Source organism: Nannospalax galili, unplaced genomic scaffold (assembly GCF_000622305.1).
Source record: "Nannospalax galili isolate Female #2095 unplaced genomic scaffold, S.galili_v1.0 scaffold25, whole genome shotgun sequence".
NCBI classification, from domain to species: domain Eukaryota; kingdom Metazoa; phylum Chordata; class Mammalia; order Rodentia; family Spalacidae; genus Nannospalax; species Nannospalax galili.
In genome coordinates, this window is record NW_008355642.1 from 2420356 (window position 1) to 2428687 (window position 8332).

At 40.2% G+C, this 8332-nt stretch overlaps 1 protein-coding gene and 1 pseudogene across 12 annotated transcripts in view; one reads left to right on the top strand and one right to left on the bottom strand.

Annotated features, from left to right (window-relative positions):
* Acsl4 (acyl-CoA synthetase long chain family member 4) overlaps positions 1–8332 on the top strand; it is a 103067-nt gene that overhangs the window by 26370 nt on the left and 68365 nt on the right. The gene's annotated exons all lie outside the window — the stretch shown is intronic.
* Positions 5389–6027, bottom strand: LOC108491759 (annotated as a pseudogene).

Sequence of the window (8332 nt, forward strand, 5' to 3'; positions counted from 1 at the left end):
AGAGTTGCTGCCACAAACTTCTGACAAAGGGTAGGGCTATTGGCCATTCCTTGAGGCAAAACCTTCCACTGATATCTCTTCATAGGCTCTTTAAAATTAATAGAAGGAAGGCTAAAAGCAAAGCATTTGCGATCCTCGGGATTTAAGGGAATGATAAAAAAAACAATCCTTAAGATCTATTATTATCTTAAAATATCCTTGTGGTATGGCAACTGGCAAAGGCAAACCTGGCTGTAAAGTTTCCATGAGGACCATAGTAGCATTGACTGCTCTTAAGTCTTGCAATAGTCTCCATTTTTTTTGACTTTTTTAAAAATAACAAATATGGGTGTATTCCACGGAGAACAAGTCTCCTCAATGCGCCCTGTCTCAAGTTGTTTCTGCACCAATTGAGTGGCTACTATCAACTTCTCTGCTGTAAGCGGCCATTGAGCTACCCAAACCAGATCATCTGTTTGAGGGTGTAGGACTGTCAATGGCTGCCATCATAAATTTCCCAAGCCTCCCTTATCATTTTGGCCTTGGATTGGTATTGGAAATAATCCTCCATCCTCTCTTTTTTCTAATCCCCTGCCAGGGTTATAGCCCTGAGCAAGCATCTATGCAGTAACAACATCATTTGGACTACACATCACAATTTTCATTTGTGAAAGCAAATCTCTCCCCCATAGGTTTACTGGTAAATAAGGAACCACAAAAGCCTTAATCTAACCAGAATTATTCATGGAATCTCTCCAGGTGAGAAACTTTGAACTCTATCTTGGATTTTGGCTCTGTCCTATACCTTTTAAATTGGTCAAAGTCTCAACTGTGGGTCAGGCTATAGGCCAGGCCTCAGCAGAAATAATAGTAACATTAGCTCCAGTATCAATGAGCCCATCAAATTTTTTTTATCAAGTCATAAAGTTAACGTAGGTTTTTTATGAGTAATGACGTGTATCCAATAAGCATCGGATGAACCAAAGTTTTTATTTTCTTTGCTATTTCCTTCAACAAGATGATTGGAATTAACTAAAGGTATTAGAATTATTTGAGCAAAACGATCCCCCTGTGGAATGGTGACTATATTGCCAACAGCTCGGCTAATATTTTTATCTTCCCAGTATAGTCTGCATCAATTATCCCAGGTATAACAGATAGGCCTTTTAGGGCGGTGCTACCTCGCCCTAGTATCAGCCCGCAAGTATTGTTGGGGAGTGGTCCATAAATTCCAGTCCCTATGGTCTGAATTTTCATCTCTGGAGTCAATACTGTGTGGGAGGAGGAACTGAGGTCCAGTCTCCTGCACTCTGGGGTTGCTCTGCTGAGGTCTGAAATGGATTGTTGCTGCTGGCAGGAATGAAATTGACTGCCCCAAAAGCTTGTTTTGGGGCCTGGGGCTGGCCCCTCCACCCGTTTCCCTGACGTGGAGGTAAAGGAGATAAAGGTCTTCCATCAACATCAAATCTAGACCTACATTTATTATACCAATGTTTTTCCTTTCTACATCTGGGACATAATATTGGAGCTTCTCATCTTTTATCCTTTGCTGATCATCTCCTATTGTACAGTTTCAGGCAAAATGCCCACTCTTAACACATTTAAAACACTCTCTGCCTTTAATTTTACTTTTCTCAGTCAGGAAATCTTTCACAGATTGTCCACTAAAAGCCGCTGCCATGGCCAGTCCCTGCTGATAAGATGGATCTATATCTGCACACAGACGAATATAGCCAGTCAAATCCGTCTTTTTCCTATAAGGCCTAATGGCTGCCTAGGCAGGATTAGCATTCTCATAAGCCAACTGTTTTACATACTCTAGTCCTGCATCAACATTTCCAAATATTCTCCCTACTGTGGTCATCAGTCGATGGACAAAGTCTGCAAATGGTTCATGAGGCCCCTGTTTGACTAAAGTGAGAGAAGATCCCAGATCCCCTTTAACTGGAAGTTTCCTCCATGTCTTAGTGGCAGCAACTGAATTTGTGAGTAAAGTCCTGGGTCATATTGTATTTGTCGTTTATTAGTCTCATACTGACCTTCACCCACTAACATGTCAAAACCCCACCCATTTTCGGTTCATTGATTTTTTTTTAGCTGTCTTTTTACAATTCTCAAAATACTCTGATTTCCATAGCAAATAATCACCCCCACTGAGAACTGCTCTAACTAATGTATTCCAGTCAATGGGAGTTAACCATTTTTCAGCCACGCCCTCCAAAATTGTTATTGTATACGGAGCTGTGGCTCTATACTGTGACATGGTGCGTGGCGTGTGTGCATGGGGGACACTTTAAGTTGTAAGCAGCAGCCTTTAAAGGCACAGAGGGCTCAGGCCATGCTCTCCATGCGGCGCCCCCACCGGCGGCTCTTCCATGCCACATCACAGGCCAGTCATCCACTGGTCAGCGGGCGAAAAGATTAACCCCTGCGTGGCCGTGGCCGCCACCACTGCTCCGCTCTTGTGGCCGGCGGAGGAAGTGGCGCGGGTGGCGCTTCTTTTTTAAAGCGGCCCCACCAAGTCCTGGGCTCTACCCCTCAACCCCTCCCTCATAGACTCTGCACCATCCATTTCTGAGATTGGACCAGCAGCTTCTGGTAAAAGAGGATAAATACGAATATGTTCTTTTTTAAGACTGAGCATCCTCTTGATTTTCCTTTCCTTTAACTGACTCTAAAGACTCCTTCTTTAAAATTTTTAAAGAGTCCTCATCCTCAAGAGAAATTAAGTCAGGCTCATCCTTGGGAATTCCCGGAATTTCCCTCAGTTTTGACTTAGAACTACTCTTAGAACTATTTTTAAAAATCTCTTCAGCTCAGGCAATCGCTGCCACCACTGGTTCATGTTCATCTCTCTTATCTATTAAATCTTTTATTAAATTCCAGTAAGAAAAGGCAGTTACCGGGATCTTTCCCAGTCCAAACACTGTATAATAATCTTGTAATGCATCTCCTACTCTTCTCCATCTTTTTATATCTATAACCCCCTCTTGGAGAAACCATGGACAAATTTCCTTTACAAAATCAAAGAAATGAAATAAATCCTCAGTTTTAACCTTTACTCCTCTTGCCTGTAGAGCTTCTCTTAACTGTATCACATAAATCTGATGCTGACTTAATTCCTGCCCCATGATTGAACGACCAACTTACCTTCGGCTCGGTCGTGGCAGGCTCCTGCGGCGTCTCCGAATTATTTGAGCGGTTGCGCACCCCCTTTTCCTCCGTCGTGTCTCTCACGTTGTCCCCAGCATCCAGGCCCCACGTTGGGCGCCACTCTGTGGGAGGCCACCCCGCAATGCGACTCGGTTCCGACCTGCAGAAACTGCCACGAAGTACCTGGATTGGGGAGTGGGGATGTGGATGAGGCAAGCGACAAGAGAAATGGAGACAAGACAGGGCTCTGATCAAGTCTCATTTATTGAAGCACAAGCATGAGTTTAAATAGAGAATGAGAACAAGGGAGCAAGGAATGAGTAATCACATCAGTCAGAACACAGGGGTCCTGATGTACTCTAAGGGAGAAATCTATTGATTAACCGAGAACAGAGCTATTCACCTAAACTAGAGCAAGGCCATGGGCTACTGGCCCCAGCTGTGAGCCAAGGTTATGGGCCAAAGTTGTGAGCCCTGGCTGTGTGCCAAGGTTTTTGGGCCAAGGCTGAGGGCAAAATGGAAAGTTGCCAGCTTAGATCTGTCAGCAGTTTTGAGAGGTGGCTGACACTCAGTCTACCAACATGCTGAGCCTCAGGCTCCCAGGCTCCCAACAATTATAACTACATAAACAATGGGCTTTCAAAAAATATTCCACAAAGAAATAGTAATTAAAATCATGTCTTTTAATTTGCAGAAGCACTTTATTTACTGAGGCATGATTGACATACATAAATAGCCGTCTATATTTAATGTATACAGCTTGATGTGTTTAGAGATAAGTGTACACCATGAAATCATCATCACAATTGGTGCAATAAAACAACTAGTACTCCCTGTTCCTATCTTCTTATTTATTATCATTATTTGTATGTGGGTGACAATACTTCACATACATTCTCTTGGCAAAATATCAAGTATACAAGACTGTATTATCTATAGACACTATGTGCATAATAGGCCTCTAAGGAATGATCTTGCCTTAATGAAACTGTAAGTTTTCACTACTACACCCATGCTTCTCCCTCAGATCCTGATAAATACTCTATTCTCTGCGTCTACAAATTTGACTACTTTTGATTCCTTACATAAGTACTGTCTCCTGTAGTACTTGTGTGCCTGAATTATTTCACTTAGCATAATGTCCTCCTGATTTATCCATGACAATAGTTCCTTTAAAAAAATTAGTTCACTACAGTCTGAGTGTGGTGGCACACACCTTTAATCCCAGCACTCTGGAGGCAAAGGCAGGCAGACCTCTTGTGTGGTAGAGGCCAACCTGGTCTACATAGTGAGTTCTAGGCCAGTTGGGGATACTGGGAGACCCTTTCTCAAAAAAGAAGTGAAAAAAATTGGTTCCCTACTTCCGCTATAATACTTACTGTAGCCAGATGTAGTATGAGTTGGTAATCTCAGCACTTGGGAGGCTGAGGCAGTATGGTTGCTAAATCACACTGGCCTGGGCTATATAGAAAGATCATACCTCAAAAACTGCTTATTTGGGGGCTGGAGGGAGAGGTCAGTGGTTAATAATGCTTTCTGCTGTTGCAGAGGACCTGAGTTCATTTCCCAGCACCCACATCAGGTGGCTCACAACCATCTGTAACTTCAGCTTCTGGGGACCCAACACCCTCTTCTGGTCTCCAAGGATACCTGCACACATGTGGCAGACATAGTAATAAATAAAATAAATCTAAGAAATTTTAACTATTTTTTCCCTCTGAAAGTCGCCAATATTGCTAGGATGGAGAAGAATTTGTACACAAGCAGTTTATCCTCTCGTCTCAGTGATTGCCTGGAACTCACCTTGTAGCTTCAACACTTGATAGAGCTATATCCAGCTACATACTAATTACATGGGAGAGAAGTTATATAATGAAGCGTGTGCTGATGGGTTGAGTCTCTTTTGGGATTAAAACTAGACTGCTAGTAGAGCTTAGAGGTAACCAACGTTCTATTATATAAATAAACATGGCTTCAAAGTTGACAAAACTAAATTTTATCAGAATACTGCAGGTTTAATCATGGGAAGAAATATTGACTGTTGACATTGATATGCAATACATACGTGCTTTCAGCATGGAAAATGCAATTTGTCAGTTAACACCAAAGGTTTTGTTTGGCTAAAATAAATTCTTATCTTTCCAAAATATAGCAATAGCATTTTTTTTTCAGTAGAAGTCTTTTATTGAGCTAAAAGGCATCCCAAACCATGCTTGTAATCCAGGATCTTTTTTCTGGAGCTGGGTAACTTAGATCTTACTCATGAGTCTGCTGCACTGTTCCTTTTTCAGAAACATAGATACCATCCCCAAAATTTCCAGTATCCTTGTTTTTAACTGTTGTGGCATGCTGAATCTAAGCTGCTTAATTCAAAACAAGTTCAATATAATTACCTTCAAGGATTAATTCATCCTTCTGGGCTTGAGAAACAGAAAAAGCAGCGCTTGTCCTCATCCAAACCCTGCAGATGCATTTTTTACCCAAGAAACCTCAAATTTCTCCAGAATAACAATATTGATAGGGAAGTGAGCATCCACAGAGCTCATCTTGTAGTGGAAGCCTAGTGTAACATCCTTGATCATGTTCTGGATATCACTACAGAGAGTTCGTTTAGTAGCCAATTCCTTTCTGTTTCTCTACCGTTTGTCAACTTGGAGACCCTTTTTCTTTCCAAACAGACAGAACTCTACATTGATGTGATCGATGTCCCTCCAGAGGGTTCCTGTGGGGCCTTCACAATAACTGTGTGTCTCTTCAGAGTGATGTTAACATTTTCTGGAATGTTGACAAGCTGATTGCTGAGAATGGTCTTCATTCTCACAGTGGATGCAGGAGAGCAATAGGTTTTTGTCTTAATGTATTTTCCAAAATGTCTGTTGAATAAAACCTAAAAAATCCTAGCACAAAGATAGTTTCAAAGAAGCCAGGCATGGTGGCACACGCATTTAATCCCAGCACTCAGGAGGCAGAGGCAGGGGGAATCTCTGTGAGTTTGAGGCCAGCCAGGTCTACACAGTGAATTCCAGACCAGCTGGGGCTACAGGGAGACCCTGTCTCAAAAGACAAAAAAAAAGTTTCAAACAAATGAAGGTTGATAATAATTATGTATGAGCAAAAAAGTAATGGCTTAAATCAGGTCTATACACTGTGTTTCTATTATTTGTCTTCTGAAATATTTGATGCTATTTACAAGACAGGGTAGGACATAGAGATAATAAGATGGAATCCTCAGTCTAAATGAGCTTATAATTTTATATAAGTGGTTAGGAGAATTCCATAATCACACAGGGTAATAGCATACATTTAAGGGCTATTAGGGAAGAGCTTTAGGAACTCAAAGACGTGCAGACATTTTAACTTGACATATCCATGAAGGTATTCCTGGCAAAGGTAGCTTTTGTGCAAAATTCTGGGTAGAAAGAAAGACATGAATTAAAACTTCCAAAAGAAGAGCACTTCAGAGAATGTGAATTATGACTTTATTAGGATAGTAAATGAGCCAGGTGTGGTGCTGCTCATCTTTAATCCCAGCACTCGGAGACAGAGATGGGGAATTGGAGAGATCTGTGAGTTTGAGGCTAGCCTGGTCTACATAGTGAGTTCTAGTTCAGCCAGGGTACATATTATGTATGTATGTCTCAAAAAAAAACCAAAAAAGGGCTCTTGAATCAACATAGCAATGAATACCTAAGAAAAAATTTTGACAAAGGACTAGAACAATAACTTAATATGAGGTATTCAGAGATAGTGAAATATTTTCATACCTTCATTGGCTAAAAATGAAGTATCAAATGAAAACTGTTTTGGCACATACACAGTTCAGTCCAGTGTTGGAGAGAAAAGGGAGCACATTCATTGATAGATTATTGCTGCAAATATGAAATGGTATATTATTTCTTTTGAAATATTTATTTTTATTTTAGATAATGTTTCTTTTAATTTTTTATTGAAATTTTACCATTTTCATACAATATAGTTGGATGGTATTTAGATATCCTCCCCTATTCATACCTCCACCCACTACCCCTTTGCTCAATTTAATGTATACACACACACACACACACACACACACACACACATATAAAACTTACAAAAATTTATAAAAATAGTATGCCATTTATATGGGTCTTTTATTCAAGTTCACCTAATGTTAACTTCTTACATAATTATAATACAATTATCAATACTATTAATGTTTGTACAGTACTATTAACTAAACTACAGGCTTTATTAAAGTAAAGTCGTGTTTCCATTCATCTATTCTGCTTCGGTATCCAGTCTAGAATCCCATGTTGCCTTGTTCTGTCTCTGTAGTCTCTTGTTAGCCCAACAGTTCCTAGGCCTCTTTCATAGCTTTTTCAAAAATCCCTAGTGCTGTGGTTTGAATGTAGGGCCTTGTGATTGCAAGGCAAGTGCTGTACCACTGAGCTACAATCTCAACTCCTGAACTTGATGATTTTATAGAATATTAGTCAATCCCCTTGTAGAATGCCCCCAGTTTGTGCCTCTCTGATGCTTTATCTATGATTACAGTGGAATTCTTCAATCTGGGCAGGATTATCATGTGAAGGCCTGCTCTCCTGGATGCTCCATAGCAGGGGCTGCTCGATGAGATGATATGTCTTATTACTGTCATGCTAAGCTTGGCCACTTGGTTATGGTGGTGTCTGTCAGGCTTTGCCACCATAAATTCCTTTTTTCTCTTCCTAAGCATACCATGGAAATGAAACTGTCCCTTCCTCAATGTATCAGGCCAGAGCTTGAATGATTTTGGTGTATCTTATAGCTAGTGAAGGTCACTTTGATGACTTTAGATAGTGTCAACTAGGCTTTTCTACAGAAACGGTCTTTTTACCTTGTAATAGATATTAATGCTTATATTTTATCAGCAGATACTGAAGAGGTTCGTTGTGACCATGTAATAAACAGTTTAAACTTTGACTTTTTGCTTATTGATGTTTGTATCTGCCAATTTTCTCTAGCCAATATCAGTTATTCCTGTGATATTCTAATGGAGAACTTCGATTTTCTTTATTCCTTTTAAATTTATTAACTAAACTTCTTCCATATTGACAATATGTCCCTTTTACTCATTTATTAATCTTTTATTTGTATTACTATGGGTTTTTAGCCATTGTTTTATTCTTGGTATACAACTTAATATGATTTATTTTGTTGCTCACATTGTACCAGTTTTGAC